The sequence below is a fragment of the Anabrus simplex genome, chromosome 10 (assembly GCF_040414725.1).
Source record: "Anabrus simplex isolate iqAnaSimp1 chromosome 10, ASM4041472v1, whole genome shotgun sequence".
NCBI lineage: Eukaryota > Metazoa > Arthropoda > Insecta > Orthoptera > Tettigoniidae > Anabrus > Anabrus simplex.
In genome coordinates this window covers 55,560,967-55,581,906 of record NC_090274.1, presented here as the reverse complement: position 1 = coordinate 55,581,906, position 20,940 = coordinate 55,560,967, and the positions used below count along the sequence as shown (strand labels likewise).

Below are 20,940 nucleotides of genomic sequence, written 5' to 3'. Positions count from 1 at the left end.
TGGATTTCCCTTTTATAAGACTTCGATTCACGTTATAAGAGACCTCAATCTCGAAGTTCCACTGAAATTTCTACTTGGCTCAAATTGGCGCCTGTCCCGTTGTTCGGCCGCACCCTTCAATTGCCCGAATTATTTAATAAAAAAATAATAGACATGATACTGTATAGGCTTTTAAGTTTATGCCGTGTCAAGAAAATAAGGAGAAATTCTTTACGTTTCGCTGAGAACTGTACTCTGCGTCGTCAGAAGAAAATCTCGTTTGTCAAGGAGAAATGCTTCTTAATAATAATAATAATAATAATAATTGTTTTACGTCCCACTCACTACTTTTTAAGGTCTTCGGAGACGCCGAGGTGCCTACCGACACGAGGCTGTCGTATTTGAGCACCTTCAAATACCACCGGACTGAGCCAGGATCGAACCTGCCATGTTGAGGTTAGAAGGCCAGCGCCTTAACCGTCTGAGCCACTCAGCCCGGCAAGAAATGCTTCTTAAACAATGACACTTTGAAATTTAGACGTTATAATAGAAGTGGAAATGGTACGTTCATGCGTCACCAGATGGCCCCCGGACGTGGCACAGCGCTAGCGTTCGAAGCGGAAGCTGACCGAACCATCAGAATCAGTCTAAGAGGGTCACATAACATGTGTACGTAACATATGACACTGACAGGTGTATGACATTGACACTAGCCTGGAATGAAACATCTGGCGATGAGGAACGTACGCATTTGGAAAATACCGAGACGAAATAATAATAGTGAAGGGACAGGGAAGGCAACAACCTACGTAAATCCTTAATGGCTGGCAACCATGTATTACGTAATTGATAGCAACATTAAAAAAATAATGTAATACTATCTTTAGTGCGAGGTTTAAGTACTAAAGGAAATCAAATTTTTCTTTCTCAGAATACACAGAGAAATGGCGTATTCAATCCTTCAATTTTCCGTCTACCATCTCCATATAAATTAAGTTACAAATTCTCTTTGCAATCAGTTTCTCATTATGAAGAGGCACATAAATTATTTCACTGCCAGGGAAAATGTGGTCACTGTAGATTAGTTGGCGTTGTTGTTCTCCTCCCTTAGCGCGTGATGCTCACTTCTGGGTGTGGCTCAACAACAAGAAACTTTAATTAAAGTTTACAATTTCTGTCGGGGTAACAATGTCCATAAAAAACAAACTTTCTCATTGCTCGGACAAGATACTAGGGGGGAGAAACTTTGGGAAGCGTGACAAAATGAATGAGGTTCAACACATGTTTAACAGAATTAAAAATATGTTAGCAATCTCAGTAAAGGATAAAATAATGTTGTTACTGTTCGAGTCAACGCTGTCTACAAGGTGTATGCATAAGTATTTTCCGGTTTCACTAAGAGATGGCGCCATCGAACAGCACGCAGCGTATGAATTTGGCACGTACGTCAGTTTAACCTACCAACACACACAAGTTGAGTCCGCCAAACACTAGCGTCTCTGCTGTATCGTTCAATAATCATGTCGACGTTTGTGCCTGAAAAAGAACATTTACGGCACGAATTGCTTTTCTTATTTAATCAAAAGAAAAAGGTTGTGGAAAGTCATCGTTTGCTGGTAGGAACATACAGTGAACACTCTGTATCGATTAGAATATGTAAGACCTGGTTTCGAAAATTTAAACGTGGTTATTTCAATGCGCGTTCTGGTAGACCTCAAAAGTGCAAAGACTCTTCTTGAAGCCCGGCGAAAGCGTTAACCTTTTCACTCCCAAGTTCTTTCCAGTCTTATGTCCGGTTCCAGAGCTAAATTGTTAGCGTCCTGTCCTTTGGTCAGAAGGGTCCCGGGTTCGATTCCCGGCAGGGTCGGAAATTTCAGCCATAATTGGTTAATTTCGCTGACACTGGCGCTGGGTGTATGTGTCGTCTTCATCATCATTTCATCCTCATCACGACGCGCAGGCCGCCTACGGGAGTCAAATCGAAAGACCTGCACCTGGCGAGCCGAACATGTCCTCGGACACTCCCGGCACTAAAAAACATACACCATTTCATTTCAGTCCCATACCGGATTTTTCTTGATGGTTGGAACGGACTAAAAATACCTTGTACTTACTGAACATACATGTAACGACAACATTAGCAATAGTTTTCTCTTGGCTCTTTTACCAGGACTTCACAGTGCAATTTATCTTCACTATACTCATAAAAGTCAGACTCAACATACTGTAATTCTCTAAAATTTATAAAATACAATCTTCCTTCATGCTTCCTTCGCACTTCTGAGCACCCATCTCAGAAGACAGCCGTGAAAGAAAAACACAAGGCCAAAATACGGTCCGTCATCTGAACAGAGCATGTAATGAACAACAAAACTACAGCGTCAAACTGAACTCGCAAATTGAGGAGAGTGCATTGCTTGAAATTCGGGAGACACGCTGACATCCGAGTTAACTCGGATATGGGATTTGGAAGGTTAATGAACTACGCTATCGCCAACAAACGATTGATTTAAATCACACATTGATCGAAAGACGACCGAAGTGGGCCAGAAGACATGGCAAAGTGATTTTGTTACACGACAATGCACCGTCTCACACAGCAAAACCAGTGAAAGACACTTTGAAGTCGCTTGCATGGGACATCCTTCCGCACCCGCCGTACTCTCCCGACCTGGCACCATCTGACCATCACCTCTTCGCATCAATTGGACACGCGCTCACAGAGCAGCACTTCAGCAATTTCGAGGAAATTGCAAAATGGCTCTATAAATTGTTTGCCGCAAAACACAAACAGTTTTCCTGGCGCAGTATTCATAACTTACCTGAAATATGGGCGAAGTGTGTAGAAGCTGATGGCCAATATTTTGAATAAACAAAAATGAATTTCCCTTGAAAATTACGTGGTTTCTTTACCACAAAAACCAGAAAAATCTTATGCATGCACCTGTTAAAACGTCCTATCATTATGTGTGCTTACACGAAATGGCATACACTTAGTCTATATATTGTCGGTGAAGAGACAAAACTTCGTATGCCACAATATTCTTCCTATCCGTTATGTCCCTTAACACTAGATAGATCAAGGGGGAGTTAAAAATATCCATCTTTTTCTAATATTCTTGGCATTTTCATGAAATTTTTAACTAGAGATCTGCAGTCTCTGTTTTGTGCGTTTAAATGAGTGTATTTTGTTATTACGATAGAAACACGCCTTGATGTGCCATGGAAAAACAAATATTCCTCTCAGAATCGTAATGGGCATAAAATACCCCTCCCCCCACCCTTGGTCGAAAGAGTAACCCACATTTTTGTGATGGTATTCAGCTATTTCAGGTATCGGCTTGACTCAATATGTGTAGGTACGACATCCGGTTTTGTTTGTAGCAAAGTTGGGAAATGTGAAAATTGTTGTTTTATCAACAGTGGAGAGTTATTAGACATGCATTTCATGTATCTGTCTGTAGTTTTCCGTAGTTTCCATATGCGGGAGTCATTCATCGTTGATTGATGAATACATTAACTCTCTCGTTAATGTACTTTAGAATGCATCATATAGTATAATAGCAAGTCTAAATGAAAAATAATTCCTTCACTTGTGTTTATGTCTAGTGGAAATGTTTGACCCCCCTCCCCATTGGTTCACCATATTTCGGATTCTGGCTTCGTTTTGCGAGGGTAAAGGTTTTTCACGCCTCCAAGCCACAAATGGATTTGCAGTCCTTCAGAACAATGTTCGTAACCTGCGCGTAACCTTGTCTACAAGAAATTTGAACATCCCTCTCAGTTCCCTACAGTCAGGCCTTTTGGCACGTTAGCATAGGTTAATATAGGCGAAATTCCGAATATGTCGTTCGAGAACGAGATAAAGTTCATTTTAAGCCTCAAGACGCGAAGAACAAAACTTGGCATGTCCCTACGTGAAGCCAAAAACCGCGTTTTTAGCACCCGAAAACTAACCGTTTTCGAAATATTGGCACCACAGTACCTCCGCTGTAGGAATCGGAAGAAGAAATGAACGGCCGTAACCATGGCAACATCAGCTCAAAGGTTCTAGAATTCAGGCCTGGTGTTCGAAAAAGTCACGTGCAGGCAAGGAAGGCCAAGGAGTGATTGTGTCTAAACATTTTAAACTCATAGCTAGCGTTAATCTGCAGAGATGCTCATTGTTTCTGGATCCAACTCAGCAAAATCAATGTAAATAGCCCAAAACCGATTTCTAATGAGCGTTAATCTGTCGAGATACTTATGGTCATGTGTAAGGTAAGGGGGCCAAATTCCATTCCCGCACCTAATTTCGTCCCCCTAGGGATTCCAGGTTGCACGGTTGGCACCTAACGTTTAGCCGCGCGCAAACGGGTAGCCTCATCCCGTTGTCTTCTTGTGAGAGTTGATTGTGTGCACCACCTTCAGTTTCCGTGTACAAGGAGGATTCATTTTTCATGCTGAGCTGAGTTAGTGCAGAGCCTGTTATTCCTAGAATGAGCACTGGTATGTGTATGACATACTGGACCACATTTCAGTCGTATTGTGTAGTTCCTGGCATGAACAGTAGTCGCTACAGTGAGGCGGTTGGCATGAATTACTGTAGCCGCCTTTACAATATATCGGAGAATGTTCTTAATTTCGTCCCCCTTCATTTTATTTGTTATTTATGAAGTTTGTTATTATTTTCACATGGGAAAATGCAAGCAGTGGGATAAGGAGGTTATGCAAAAAGGCTGTAGGGCAGTGAGAGACACGATAATGCGTTAAAAACGTGAAAGTAATGCGTTTAACATCGCACGAGCAACGCTGAAAGACTGTGTTAAAAAGAATACCAAGAAAACATTTTTTCATAAATGGCCTTCAAGTAATTAATTATAGGCAAAGTGTTTGTTGGTAAGGTTAGAGAGGAAAAATATATTAAAGGTAATTGTACTTTTCATAAATTTGTTGGGGGACGAAATTACGAACACTTTTTTTAGTAGTTTAGTTTTTGCAGTGTTTATTTTTATGTCAAATATTGACTATAGTAGGGCCCACGAGAGTTGAAGTCTGACAGGTGAGCGGCGAAAGCTGTAACTACGAAGTACGCTGCGTTGTCATAGTTACCTCCATTTGCAGCCTACCACCCTTTCAGACAGGCTGAGTGTTTAATAAAACATGTAGGCCTAGGCCTAATACAATTCATTTACCCTTGACCGGTTCCTAAGCTAGTGTTAATAATTCCAGCATTTAAGACAGAACACGACATTATCGATATATATAAAAGATTTCATAATCACTAACAAAATCATCAGTTTCTGACAATAACCTCAACAAATGCACATGTTAATCACAGAATAGAACAACACTACCCACATTGATAGTTTTTTATTATTTAACTCGGATTGTTAACGGTACCTGTACAATTCAGGAATAAACTACGGTAGAATAAACACAATAGGAAGACGATACTTCATCGAGAAAAGAAATCAGTCAGAATATGAACGACAAAAGTGACTGAGAGCAAGCCAATCCACGTTATTATAGCGTCCTAAAATGTTGCAACTCTGTTATCGTTGCCATAGCAACAGGCCATTTTCGAGCAGCGTTAGTCAACTTTTTCTCGCCGGTGGCGCTAAACGTCAGACTTCAACTCTCGTGGGCCCTACTGTACCTTACGTTATAACAATTTCATTGTAAATTACCACTTTCAGTAATACATATACTAATTTCTAACCTTGTTCATAATATTCCTGAATTTCTACAAGTCCAAATCTGCTAAGGGACCTTACTCCCTCTGTAGGAAGAAGAAATGATCGGCCGTAACCATAGCAACATCAGCTCAAGGGCTATAGAATAAAGGCCTGGTATTCGAAGTAGGCACGTGTGTGTGTACAGGCAAGGCCAAGGAGTGATTGTGTCCAAACATTTTAAACTCATAGCTAGCGTTAATCTGCCGAGATACTTATGGTCAGACGTATTTCTGTGTTTTATCAGACAGCTTCATACAGCTCATTTAACTAACTAACTTTAATTCGTCATGCATATTAATATATGAATAGGAGATACATTCTATGTTATTGTAGTGCATTGCCTCAGTTTGTGCTGATCTTCTTCTCCTTGCTAGATCATCCCTACTATAAATATTTTCGCATGGCCCTGCGATCTGTGGTCGAATTCATCACTGCATATTATCCTTTAGTGTGTTTTCCTGTAAGACAAAATAAAAACGAGTACACTTAGTGCGATAAAATGAAACTGTCGAGTTAAACAGCTGTTACCGAGCGAGTTAGGATAGCGTAGCTGTGAGCTTGCATTTGGGAGATAGTGGGTTCGAACCTAACTGTCGTCAGTCCTGAAGAATGGTTTTCCGTGGTTTCCTATTTTCACACAAGGCAAATGCTGGGGCCGTACCTTAATTAACGCCACGGCCACTACCTTCACTCTCCTCGCCCTTTCCTATCCTATAGTCACCATCAGGCATATAGGTGTCGATACGACGTAAAGAAAATTGTAGCCTATAATAATAATAATAATAATAATTACTAATAATAATAATGCAGAATATAGTATCAAAGGTAGGGCTCCAGATATCGTAGGAATAAACTCAGTTCATGGAAAATCTACAGCAGCATAGCAAAAACTCCGCTAGAGATGGAAAACGGCATAATTTCACAGGTGTCCTCCTTCAAATACTTGGAGAAATCATACTACCATCGGGACTAGACTGTAGGGTAAGCATAGAAAGAGCCACTAAACTCCATAAGGCGTACAGACTAACGTGGAATTACTACAACAAAAGAGTCATATCGCGTAATACAAAATTACGACATTACAAGAAAGCTGATTTGCCGGAAGCTTTATTCGCCTCAGAAACAGTCTCCCTTGGAGGTCACTCTAAAATTACAGAAATTGAAAAAAAAAAAAGGAAAATTTTCCGGAAAAGTTATGGTCCCACGAGAGAAAATGAAATGTGGATATTAAGAGCAGAACAGCGGACCTCTATTCATTAACTGACAGGTTCACTGATGTACGCAAAAGATGTCTGAAATTCTATGGCGCCATATCTATAGAATGGAGACCTACAGACTCAGCAAAAGATTATTTAAAGTAATCAACTCAAAGGAGGTCAAAATAAACTGACTAGAAGAAATTAATATCATGGACGACATCATAGAAGATCGTGTAGCACAGCAGTAGCCGAGCACAAATTCGTGGAAAAACCTAAAAACAAGAAAACTGGTAGGAAGTGATCCACGCAACGCGAGCTGCAACACAGTGCATTGATGAAGAGATTTTAGGAGGATAAAAAGGTGGAAAACATGAGGCCAACGAACAAATTCAAACGCACTATTTGAATGGGCATAACGAAGTAATAATAATAATAATAATAATAATAATAATAATAATAATAATAATAATAATAATTTTCGCAGTGAATTTTTACGGCCGGATGCCCTTTCTGACGTCAGAGGGTGAAACGCTGTACCGGTACATAACCTTCTGTCGAATAGCACCAAGATGTCTGCTGAAGGCTTAACGTCACCATCCGACGGACGAATCACCATCAACAGCGTCGTATGTCCTCACTCCATATGAAGTCCGACTCGGCTGAATGGTCAGCGTACTGGCCTTCGGTTCAGAGGGTCCCAGGTTCGATTCCCGGCCGGATCGGAGATATTAACCTTCATTGGTTAATTCCAATGGCTCGGGGGCTGGGTGTTTGTGCTGTCCCCAACATTCCTGCAACTCACACACCACACATAACACTACCCTCCACCACAATAACACGCAGTTACCTACACATGGCAGATGCCACCCACCCTCATCGGAGGGTCTGCCTTACAAGGGCTGCACCCGGCTAGAAATAGCCACGCGAAATTATAATTATTATACTCCATATGAACACTGCGGAGAGGTTTGGAAATAAACCCAGGCTTCTAGCAGACAAACTACAGTAGTCATTAGAAATATTCACCACCTCTCCTACTCTGGCGGGCAACATTCTGGTGGTGAATTTTTTTTACGACCAACAGGACTCTAACGGGCTAACCATGTTTGACCAAATAGAATGATGTCTTAACGATCATGGCCTCCAGGCTCAGAAGATTGAGGCGTTAGCCTTCTGACGCCAACTTGGCAGGTTTGATCCTAGCTCAGTCGGGTGGTATTTAAATGTGCTCAAATACGTGAACCTCTTGTCAGTAGATTTACTGGCACGTAAAAGAACTCCTGCGGGACAAAATTCCGGCACCTCAGCGATTCCGAAAACTGTCAAAGAGTAGTTAGTGGGCCGTAAAACCAATGAAATAATGATAATAATAATAATAATAATAATAATAATAATAATAATAATAATAATAATAATAATAATGGATGAGAAGAGGCTGGCTGACAAAACAGATTTTTAAAACACTTAACTGTAGAAGTAAAGTTTCCGACAAATGGTTCAGGGCTGTAAGAAATGATTGATCTTTGAGCAGTCTGGATTAAATCAGGAAGACATTCTAAATCGAACAATGTATAGATCAGTGATCTACAGCTTCAGAGGCATCCATGACGAACAGAAACTGAATAGGGGATGGACAGAGGAACGAAAACAGGTTGCCAGAGAAAGAACGCAAAGAATTTGGGCTGCAAAGAATGTTTCCAGTAATGAGTGGATGTTGCTTAACGTGGTCAGATGGTCGTAAACGAATATAAGAAGAAGAAGAAGAAGAAGAGAGCCTCCGTGGCTCAGGCGGCAATTCGCCGACCTCTTAGCACTGGATTCCGTGGTTCAAATCCCGGTCACCCCATGTGAGATTTGTGCTGGACAAAGCGGAGGTGGGACAGGTTTTTCTCCGGGTACTCCGGTTTTCCCTGTCGTATTTCATTCCAGCAACACTCTCCACTATCATTTCTTTTCATCTGCCGGTCATTAATCATTGCCCCAGAGGAGTGCGACAGGCTTCGGCAGCCGGCACAATTCCTGTCCTCGCCGCTAGATGGGGGCTTCATTCATTCTATTCCTGACCCGGTCGAATGGCTGGAAACAGGCTGTGGATTTTCATTTTCAAGAATGGAGCGAACTTATAGACTAACTAAAAACATCTACAAAAAAATGCATCACATGGAATGCCAAAATAAGCCATTACAACACTGTAGTAAAAACAGAATGTCTGTATGCCAGCGAATGCCTCTTGATGAATGACAAGTTGGAAAAGCTGGAGATCCTAGAAAGTAGAAGAATACGAAAAATCTTGGGCCCAATCCAGAAAGAAACTGGCGGGAAACTTCGGAACAAGAATGAAGTCTGCAAAAATGTGAAGAAAATTTCAGGGACCATGAAAAAGAAGAGGTTAACATTTTTCGGACATTTGTACAGAACGGACAAAACCAGACTAACCAAAAAAAATATTCGATTACCTGTGGAACTAGAAGACAACGATGGCATGGATTAAGAAAGTTCGTAAAGATCTTGAAGTCCAACTTCCAGGAAGTTTAAATGTTAGGCAGGAAGACATTTCGGACCATGATTAAAAATTTGGAAGGTTTTCAAGTTGAAAGAACTGCAAAGGCGGCAAGAGCCTGGACGGATGAACAGAGGAAACAGCAAAGCGCCCATAGGAAGTACAGTAGTACTGGAGGAAGAGTAAACTTCAAAGAAAAAATGAATTGCAGCCTCATCCTAAATGGTCAATTCGCAAATATAATAATAATAATAACATTATTATTATTATTTTTTTTGCTATTGGCTTTACGTCGCACTGACACAGATAGGTCTTATGGCGACGATGGGACAGGAAATGGCTAGGAGTGGGAAGGAAGCGGCCATGGCCTTAATTAAGGTACAGCCCCAGCATTTTCCTGGTGTGAAAATGGGAAACCATGGAAAACCATCTTCAGAACTGCCGACAGTGAGGTTCGAACCCACTACCCCCCGAATACTGGATACTGGCCGCACTTAAGCGACTGCAGCTATCGAGATCGGTATTATAATACAGCGCAGTTCTTTGGCTGAATAATAGTCAGCTTAGTGGGCTTCAATTCAAAGGGCCCTGGGTTCCATTCATGGCTGGTCTAAGGAATTTAATCTCATCTCATTATTTCCTCTGGCTCGAAGCATTCCGCGATTAGGATACTTTCATTCCAGCGAGCAACGAAGGCTAAATAAAAATGAAAGCAGGAGCTATAAAACTTCTGCAATATTAGGTTGTGTGGTTTGACATTACGGAAGCATTTTTAAAGCGTTCGATAAGCCCCATAGGAGGCATGTAGTATGTAATCTGTGTTCGTAGCGAGCTGGTACTCATTGTACAGGCTGTCATTACAATAATATCAACACGGCAGGTATATCCTGGGGAGGAAAGGTTCAAAGAACAAAATACTTTGTTTGCAAATCTTACCTGAGGAGTGTCGTGGTGTTGTCTTGAACACTCAAGTATGCACTGCTGTTTGTTATGTTGGTTGTCCCTTCTTCTCCAGGTCCCCCCCTCCCTCCCTTCTTCCTTCCTCTGGCACGGCAGAGCATTAGAGTTGACCTTGCTCCGTCGCTGCCTTCCGTAACTCCTGCTAAATCTGTCGACTGTCGCCTCAATACTTTTACCCTCCAACTTTCACTTGTACCTTACCTCCCCTACAGATAACGGGAAACTCCGACTGGCATCAACTACAAAACCAGTACAGACCAGAGGCGTATGCTAGGATCAAGACGTGGCTACCACTTATCCCTTTTCGATGGTGAACGTCAAGGCTCAAGCGTTTTGAACTACAGCCGATAGTCAATGGAGAAGCCTGCAGTGTTGTCAAGGCTGCTTCACAAGCTGCTGTCCTGGCCTCTGCTACTGCCAATAGTCAACACCTGATCAAAGGAGATGGTAGCCTGAAGTTCAGCAAATTAAAACCCGGCTTTGTGGCGAAATGGATAGAATGCTTGCCTTTGGTCCGATGGCCCCGGTTCAGTTCTCAGAATTAACCTCTTCGTACGCCTTCGTAGCAGTGGCGATCTGACGGAGCGAAGCCTAGCACACCTATCCCCCCCCGATGAAATGAAATGGCGCATGGCTTTTAGTGCCGGGAGTGTCCGAGGACAAGTTCGGCTCGCCAGATGCAGGTCTTTCTGATTTGACACCCGTAGACGACCTACGCGTCGTGGTGAGGATGAAATGATAATGAAGACGACACATACACCCAGCCCCCGTTCCAGCGAAATCAATCAATTATGGTTAAAGTTTCCGAAGCTGCCGGGGATCGAACCCGTCCAAAGGCCAGCACGCTAACCATTTAGCCATGGAGCCCCCCCGATCAGCAGCATGCGGCGCGTGGTGAGTCGAAGGGAGAGCGACGCAGCGGTTGGACTGCAGGATCAGTCTCCGATGCCTTGCTCTCAGAAATACGTGCGACGTTTTTTCTCTTTGCTTTCAAGTTTTGTAAATGGAACAATGTGTCAGATCCTTACATTATAATGTGCTTTAGATTTCCATCGTTCTCGGTTGTGGTTTCGGCTTCACCGATAGCCTTGGTAGCCCTCAGTAAACGCCACTGGTACAGACCCAGGGAAAAACTTCCAATGGAATCAATTTTTCTATTGCTTTACCTGTCAAGTGAGGCTTCATAGTACAGTTAATAGTCTCGCCATTACCGGGCAAGTTGGCCGTGCGCGTAGAGGCCCGCGGCTGTGAGCTTGCATCCGGGAGATAGTAGGTTCGAATCCCACTATCGGCAGCCCTGAAAATGGTTTTTCGTGGATTCCCATTTTCACACCAGGCTGTACCTTAATTAAGGCCACGGCCGCTTCCTTCCAACTCCTAGGCCTTTCCTATCCCATCGGCGCCATAAGACCTATCTGTGTCGGCGCGACGTAAAGCCCCTAGCAAAAAAAAAAGTCTCGCCATTTCGAGTTCGATATTGCCATAAATCCGAGTTGACTAATAATTGAATAACAATTCCCGGGTGCAGTAGTGGCGAATAGGGGGGGGTGCGGGGGGGGGGGGGGCAGTCGCCCCACTACTTTGTGGAGACCGAGCTCGATAGCTGCAGTCGCTTAAGTGCAGCCAGTATCCAGTATTCGGGAGATAGTAGGTTCGAACCCCACTGTCGGCAGCCCTGAAAATGGTTTTCCGTGGTTTCCCATTTTCACACCAGGCACCTTAATTAAGGCCACGGCCGCTTCCTTCCCACTCCTAGCCCTTCCCTGTCCCATCGTCGCCGTAAGACCTATCTGTGTCGGTGCGACGTAAAACCACTAGCAAAAAAAAACTTTGTGCAGAAAACTTTGCATTTGAATTCCATTTTAGCTGGATGAAACAAGGAATTATAGGAATTGTTAAAACAAGCAATTTGTACAAGCTCTGTTGTTTTATCAGCTAATTATTTGCTTTAATTAATTAATAACTAAATTATTAGCGGAAATAGGCAACAAAATCGTTCACGCTGTTAACCGATTTGTATAGCGCCAGTGGAGACTTTTTATGTGCTGTGAGGAAGGGTACGCGCGCATTCGTTAGTCTGGCAGTCTCTTTAGTGTCTGTTAGTTTTTTGTGTTTTTTTTGTTTTTGTTTTTAGTCAAATACTAAATCATTTTTTAATTCTATAATTACGCCGTACGTCTATTTAATTGTAATACATGTGTAATATTGTTCCTCTCGTGAAAGTCTTATTGTATACTATTGAATCAAAATCTAGAATAAATATTATCAACACAGTTAAGCCCCATTCACAATGCAAACGTAACGTAACGTAAACTTAAAATTAACGTTAACTTAGAAGTTAGCGGCCATCTTATCTAATGGATCCATTCACAATGCGCCGACGTAAACTTAACTGCGAGTCCGTAAAATTAAGGGATTGCAAACTCCAAGCTCTTGCGGTTAATTTTACGTTAACTTTAAGAACCAGCCAATCAGAGCAGAGGTAAAAATGAAATGGCGTATGGCTTTTAGTGCCGGGAGTGTCCGAAGACAAGTTCGGCTCGCCAGGTGCAGGTCTTTCTATTCGACACCCGTAGGTGACCTGCGCGTCGTGATGAGGATGAAATGATGATGAAGACAGCACATACACCCAGCCCCCGTGCCATTGGAATTAACCAATTAAGGTTAAAATCCCCGACCCGGCCGGGAATCGAACCCGGGACCCTCTGAACCGAAGGCCAGTACGCTGACCGTTCAGCCAACGAGTCGGACAGAGCAGAGGTAAACACTGTGTGTTGTGCACGATATAATGACTTCTTTCGACGAAACACTTGTAATTCTCTTTCAAAATAATCTTTGTGTATAGGCTATGTATGATAGAAGGTAAAAGAATTACAAATACGCTGTACCTAAAAATAATTGGTGGAAATTAATATCCTGTAGTAATGAAATCTGACAATAAATGGCGGGAGACAAGCTCGCAGCGCTGGCAAACGGACGAGAGAGAATCCCTGTAATAAATAAAACAGTGTCCCTGTATATTTCTTAACATTATGACGGACTACTATTTTACGAAAACGATATCATCCAAACAAATAGATCCAAACATCTCATCGGGGTGTGGTAGATAGGGTCATAGATGTCGGTAAAGGAGACCTTACATTTCTTTTTATTAGAAAAGGGGAAGCAAATCGTAAGAAAGGCAAACAGTTCAGGTTTCATCCGCATGTCCAAAACGAACTGATGAGGGTCATTTCTTACAGTAGATTACCGAAATCGCCCTGAGATAACCTTCTTTGATTCAAGGGATGAACCCATTTTCTGCACCGTTGTTTGCATTGCCTTTTTCAGGTACCGTAGGCCTACACAGCTTCCAGGAGCAAAGCAATAGATGTTTGAAGTAATATGAATTCCGCTGCCACGTTGTTTGATTCCATCTAAGTTAGGTATTGAAATATAAAACTGCGAGATAGCCCAAAACCTGACTTCCGTACTAAATAACATGGCAGTGTTTTGATTGGCTGCTGTGTACTCTTTACGTTAATGTTACGTTCCTCCATTGTGAACACCACAAATTTTACGTTAATTTTACGGTTACGTTACGTCGTTAAGTTTACGGTTACGTTTGCATTGTGAATGGGGCCTTAAGTTGTTAGGCTGAGAATCTTTACCTCTCTGTCGAAATTCCATTTAGTAGCTTTCTTTTCCAGTTTTAATGTATAACGGATATATATATACACACACACACACCCCGCTATATCCAACAAACTCGGGTACTTCTTTGTCTTTACATTTTTTGCCCCCCTACTTCTAATTCCCAATCACCGCTACTGCCCGGGTGAACCATTCTCAGTAAATATCAGACGTTACGAAGCCGTGGTATAACTCTTATCATGGTATTGTCTTTTTTTTTTTTTTTGCTAGTTTTTTTACGTCGCACCGACACAGATAGGTCTTACGGCGACGATGGGACAGGAAAGGGCTAGGAGTGGGAAGGAAGCGGCCGTGGCCTTAATTAAGGTACAGCCCCATCATTCGCCTGGTGTGAAAATGGGAAACCACGGAAAACTATTTTCAGGACTGCCGACAGTGGGGTTCGAACCTACTATCTCCCGAATACTGGATACTGGCCGCACTTTAGCGACTGTAGCTATCGAGCTCGGTGGTATTGTCATTAACCTCTTGCGCTCGTTTTCCTCGCTATTATTCCCTTCGGAAGTAATTCAAAGTATTATTCAGGAGGCAGTGATATTCCCGACAGTCACATTTTATTTTAGACAGTCATGTGCCTCTAATTTAACCAGTTCCGAGCTGTTTACGTTTTGTCTGGAATCGACAGCTGTCTTTTTTTTTATTTCTAGGACGAATATTATTTAAATTATTTACATGTGTATAAAAGGAAATGCCGGCCCCGTGGTGTAGGGGTAGAGTGTCTGCCTCTTACCCGGAGACCCCGGGTTCGATTACCGGCCAGGTCAGGGATTTTCACCTGGACCTGAGGGCTGGTTCGAGGTCCACTCAGCCTACGTGATTAGAATTGAGGAGCTAACTGATGGTGAGATGGTGGCCCCGGTCTAGAAATCCAAGAATAACGGCCGAGAGGATTCGTCGTGCTGACCACACGACACCTCGTAATCTGCAGGCCTTCGGGATGAGCAGCGGTCGCTTGGTGGGGTTTAAATTTTTGGTTGGTTTATAAGAAGAAATATTTCATAATCATTTTCTCCTTGTCAGCGTCATTTGTAGTCATTTTACCATATCTTCTATTACAGTCATTTATTTATAAGATGAATTAATTTTGTTTCGTTAGATTAGTTTTAGGTTAGGTTATCAGTATGAGCCGATATGGAAAAGGCAGGGCGAACGCGAATACCAAATTTTAGTGCATCTGAAAGTGATTTGGCTACTTTTTGGTGAAAGAGGATTTTTTTCTATGAGTTGGGATCTCGAATTGGTCACCTATTAACAGTAACAAGTACACCACAGTCTCTTTCTCTCTGTTCATCATCCTCAAGATATTGTAGATATACGATACGTGGTGCCAAATCCATTTTAAGGATAACATCACGGCGCTTTGGATGCACGTATTGTGGGGTTATATGGCTCTCTCACGACTAGTAAACTTTTAAATCGGATCACGATACTTTTGATGCACGTAATATACAACTTACTCGCGAGGTTATGTAGCGCACGTAGGTCTTAAAGCCTTGGTTAAATGCTTAACCGCTCGCTCAAGACCAGTTAACTTTTAACCGCGGTAAAACGTCACAAATTTCAAAACCGGGCTTGATACAACAGAATTCATCTTAATCAAGGTAAACTATCCGTTTTACCCGGTTAATTCTTAACCGAGGTTGACGCACCTGGGCATATTCAAGTTGCTGTCTTCCGTAACTCCTGCTAAATCTGTCGACTGTCACCTCAATACTTTTACCCTCCAAATTTAACTGCTATCTTACCTCCCCTGCAGATAACGGAAATCTCTGCTGCTTTGCCTTTCAAGCGAGAAGGCTTCTAATTATTATTATTATTATTATTATTATTATTATTATTATTATTATTATTATTATTATTATTATTGTGTTCGATTTTGGCCACTATGAACCACGGAGTAACAGCTACGGTATCATGGATCATCTTTTCCCTCCCTTGGCTTTGGATTTCTGCCAATATAGCTTCATTCCTTGGCTTATCTGCTTCCTACTTTCTTCTGAAAAAATTACTTTTGAAGATTTCTTTTCTCTTTCTTCTTGGAAGCCTCTGAAGTCAAACAAATTGTCGAAAGTGTTTCCTGTTCTGGATGTCTTCATGACTAATACCCATTCTCTCCATATCAGGATCTATCTCCATAAACCACTGGGAGCAATCTTTATCCCTTCGAAATGTGTAACGTGTTTTCCGGGCAGCCTTGCTTGATTCATACGTAGGAGATGTCCATACAATTGTATTCGTCTCTTCTTCATCGAATCGATAATTCCCTCAGTCTCTTTGTTAGGTTTTAATCTTCGTTATCCACAAACATATATAGATCCCAGAATCTTCCCTAGGATCTTTGTTTCCTTCTCCTTTAGTTGTTACAGCAATCCTCTGGCTTGTTAAATCCAAGATCTCAGCAGCACATAGTCCTGGTTTGTTATAGTGCCTTAGTTTTGTTCTCAGACTTAATGATTTCTTGTTGTACACATCTTTCGTCAACTGGGACGCTAATTCCATGTTTCTGATTCTGCCTTGATTGCCTCCTGTTCTAAGCCATTAGACTGGATCATCTCTCCAAGATATTTGAAGTCTTGACTCTTTCTACCTTCCCTCCTGTTGTGTTCATGATTTTTTGGAGCTGATTTGATATTTGCCGTAAATTTTGTTTTTTCAAAAGAGATCTGCAAGCCTGTCTTCATAGTAGTTTCACAAAGAATACTGATTCTTCTACTTGCTGATTCGACACAATTCGCAAAGATAGCCAGATCATCTGCAAAAGCAAGGCAATTGAAGTTCACTCCTTTAATCCGCGACGCAAACCCTGAATTATTATTATTTGAGATTCTGAAGGTGATGGGGATCAAATACCCAGAAAGAAGGAAAATGTACTGTCTGTAGAAACATCAACCTGCAATAATAAAAGTCGAAGGTTATGAAAAAGAACCAGCAATCAGTAAAGAAGTATGGAAGGGCTGCAATTTGTCTCTTCGTGGTTTCCCATTTTCATAGCAGCCAAATGCTGGGGTTGTACCTTAATTATGCTCCCCCTGTGCGGCGGGCGGTAGAATATCACCCACGGTATCCCCTGCCAGTCGTAAGAGGCGACTAAAATTGACTCCAGGGGTTCTGAACTTTGGGTTGCCGACTACGGGGCACTTAGCTGAGTCCTGGCATTGCTTCCACTTACTTATGCCAGGCTCCTCACTTTTATCTATCCTATTCGCCCTTACTTGGTCAAATCTTGTTCTTTTCCGACCCCGACGCTATTATATATCGAGGGTTAGGGAGTCTTTCATTTTCATGTCCTTTGTGACCCTTCGTCTTTCTTTGGCCGATATCTTCATTTTTCGAAGTGTCGTATTCCTTCCATTTTTCCTCTCTGATTAGTGTTAGATAGAGGATGGTTGCCTAGTTGTACTTCCTCTTAAAACAATAATCACCACCACCACTTTGAAAGCAATCCAAGAAAAATATAACTTTCATCCGGTAAGTGTTAATATAAGATCACGCATAGTAGATTACAGTAAACATATCTGCAAGAAATGGGTCCGAGGTCATGACGCAGTAGAAGGAAATGAGTGAGCTGATGAACTTACCAAAACAGCTGCTACTTGTTCTGACGCTTTGCTGACATATGAAAAGTGCTCTGTGTCTCTTGTAAAAAAGAAACTGAGAGGGTATACACAAGATATGTGGAACAACCAATGGATCATCAGCACAAACGGCCAGCTAACAAGGGACTTGTTCTTTCCAAATATTGAAGACAGACTACAAAGTAGGTTATTGCAACATGAACATACACTGACTGACAGAGCAAATGCAACACCAACAAGGAGTGGTTCGAAAGGGATGAAAGTTGGGGGAAAAACAGAGACGGCACGGACGAATAATTGATGTTTATTTCAAACCGATATGCAGGTTACACAATGCGCACGGCATCGACTCAGTAGGATGTAGGACCACCGCGAGCGGCGATGCACGCAGAAACACGTCGAGGTACAGAATCAATAAGAGTGCGGATGGTGTCCTGAGGGATGGTTCTCCATTCTCTGTCAACCATTTGTCACAGTTGGTCGTCCGTACGAGGCTGGGGCAGAGTTTGCAAACGGCGTCCAATGAGATCCCACACGTGTTCGATTGGTGAGAGATCCGGAGAGTACGCTGGCCACGGAAGCATCTGTACACCTCGTAGAGCCTGTTGGGAGATGCGAGCAGTGTGTGGGCGGGCATTATCCTGCTGAAACAGAGCATTGGGCAGCCCTTGAAGGTACGGGAGTGCCACCGGCCGCAGCACATGCTGCACGTAGCGGTGGGCATTTAACGTGCCTTGAATACGCACTACAGGTGACGTGGAATCATACGCAATAGCGCCCCAAACCATGATGCCGCGTTGTCTAGCGGTAGGGCGCTCCACAGTTACTGCCGGATTTGACCTTTCTCCACGCCGACGCCACACTCGTCTGCGGTGACTATCACTGACAGAACAGAAGCGTGACTCATCGGAGAACACGACGTTCCGCCATTCCCTCATCCAAGTCGCTCTAGCCCGGCACCATGCCAGGCGTGCACGTCTATGCTGTGGAGTCAATGGTAGTCTTCTGAGCGGACGCCGGGAGTGCAGGCCTCCTTCAACCAATCGACAGGAAATTGTTCTGGTCGATATTGGAACAGCCAGGGTGTCTTGCACATGCTGAAGAATGGCGGTTGACGTGGCGTGCGGGGCTGCCACCGCTTGGCGGCGGATGCGCCGATCCTCGCGTGCTGACGTCACTCGGGCTGCGCCTGGACCCCTCACACGTGCCACATGTCCCTGCGCCAACCATCTTCGCCACAGGCGCTACACCGTGGACACATCCCTATGGGTATCGGCTGCGATTTGACGAAGCGACCAACCTGCCCTTCTCAGCCCGATCACCATACCCCTCGTAAAGTCGTCTGTCTGCTGGAAATGCCTCCGTTTACGGCGGCCTGGCATTCTTAGCTATACACGTGTCCTGTGGCACACGACAACACGTTCTACAATGACTGTCGGCTGAGAAATCACGCTACGAAGTGGGCCATTCGCCAACGCCGTGTCCCATTTATCGTTCGCTACGTGCGCAGCACAGCGGCGCATTTCACACCATGAGCATACCTCAGTGACGTCAGTCTACCCTGCAATTTTCATAAAGTTCTGACCACTCCTTCTTGGTGTTGCATTTGCTCTGTCAGTCAGTGTATTATAACTCAGTTTCTGACAGGACATGGAAAGTTTGGATCGTACTTCCAGAGGTTTAGAATCAATATTCAGAAGCCCTGCAGCTGTACCTGTGAAATGTAATAAACTGTTCCTAATCTTTTATTTGAGTGTACAATTTTTAACAGGAGTAGGTATGAATTATTAATGCATTTAAACATGTGTAATATAGATTTTTTTTTTGCTAGGGGCTTTACGTCGCGCCGACACAGATAGGTCTTATGGCGACGATGGGATAGGAAAGGCCTAGGATTTGGAAGGAAGCGGCCATGGCCTTAATTAAGGTACAGCCCCAGCATTTGCCTGGTGTGAAAATGGGAAACCACGGAAAACCATTTTCAAGGCTGCCGATAGTGGGATTCGAACCTACTATCTCCCGGATGCAAGCTCACAGCCGCGCGCCTCTACACGCACGGCCAACTCGCCCGGTGTGTAATATAGAATACCAAACACTTCTCACTATTGTATTTCAGAGAAGATGCTGTTATAAAGTGTTTGTTACATTTCTCCTCCTCATTTATAAGTCATCTCCATTTTAAATGCAATTGTCATGTGTATTAACTTAGTCTCACTATCTAAGCCTTAATATACTGCTTGTAAACAGGGTTTGTAACTGGATATTCGATGATCATAATAATTGGAGAGTAGGAGGAAAAGAACACGATTATGTGCCATAAACAATGCCTATAGGGGAAGGTCGGGAGGTATCGGACGGCGGCTGGTATCGGACAATTCACAGATGTCTTTGTTAGCAGCTTGTGGCAGAACCTGTTTAGCTACTCTCAGGTCCGCCTGCATGTTTGAAGGGTGGGTACATCCTATTCAGTCGAAAGGCAGGATCGTTTATGAGTGGTGGTGTATTTTTGTCCTTTGTGTGATTTTCGGCCGGCACGGATTTATTTTTACCAAGAAGTAGCAGCAACAAGGATAAGTTGCATTGAACTTTAAGTGCATTAGCAGAAGCAGTATTTCTTACTCTATAATATCGTGGGTTTAGAATCAGTTTGTTTTCGAACGTTCTCGTTCAGTTCCAGTTGTTTCTTAAGGGAGTCATTCGGGCGGTATCGGACATGAAACTGGCGTGCGGTATCGGACACACAGGTTGCAGTTCCGTCCGGGTTACCGATAGTACTATCCTTTGTTTCAGGTAAGCATGGGGAAGATACGAGGATAATGGGAAGAAAGCAATATAATATTAGCTGTGAATAGTGTCAGGGACAATAGAATGAGTATTAGAGAGGCCAGTCAATGTTCCTCTGTTCCACAAAAGCACGTTAGATGATAGAATTAAAGCTCTTGAAGTTGGTAAAGAGATTCCAATAAAAGCGTGTTCGGCGAACAGTGAGACTTTTCAGAGAACATTCTCAGATGAAGAGAATGACCTGTACATGCATATCAAGGCCCCGACAGTCAGCTCATGCCACTCATCAAAACAGAAAATTTGTGTATCATTTTGCTGAGGAATTGAGAGCTGAACATAGGTTTAATAAAACTAAAATGATGGCAGGAAAGACCCTTTTTATGATTTTATGAAGAGGCATTAAGACCTCCGTTTGAGGACGGCTGAGTCTAAGGCTTGCAGCGAGCAGTAGGCTTCAACAAGGAGCAAGTGGACATATTTTTGATAAATTAAATGATCTTGTGACTAAATATGTGTTTAGTCCATCAAGAATC

At 42.9% G+C, this 20,940-nt stretch overlaps 2 protein-coding genes across 2 annotated transcripts in view; one reads left to right on the top strand and one right to left on the bottom strand.

Annotated features, from left to right (window-relative positions):
* hdly (hadley) overlaps nucleotides 1–10,399 on the bottom strand; it is a 111,433-nt gene extending 101,034 nt beyond the window's left edge. The window contains exon 1 of the mRNA XM_067154500.2: nucleotides 10,332–10,399. The gene's annotated coding sequence lies outside the window, so the exon portion shown is untranslated. The remainder of the gene's footprint in view (nucleotides 1–10,331) is intronic.
* The window catches only part of LOC136882144 (uncharacterized), a 504,614-nt gene that overhangs the window by 240,710 nt on the left and 242,964 nt on the right, over nucleotides 1–20,940 (top strand). The window lies entirely within an intron of this gene.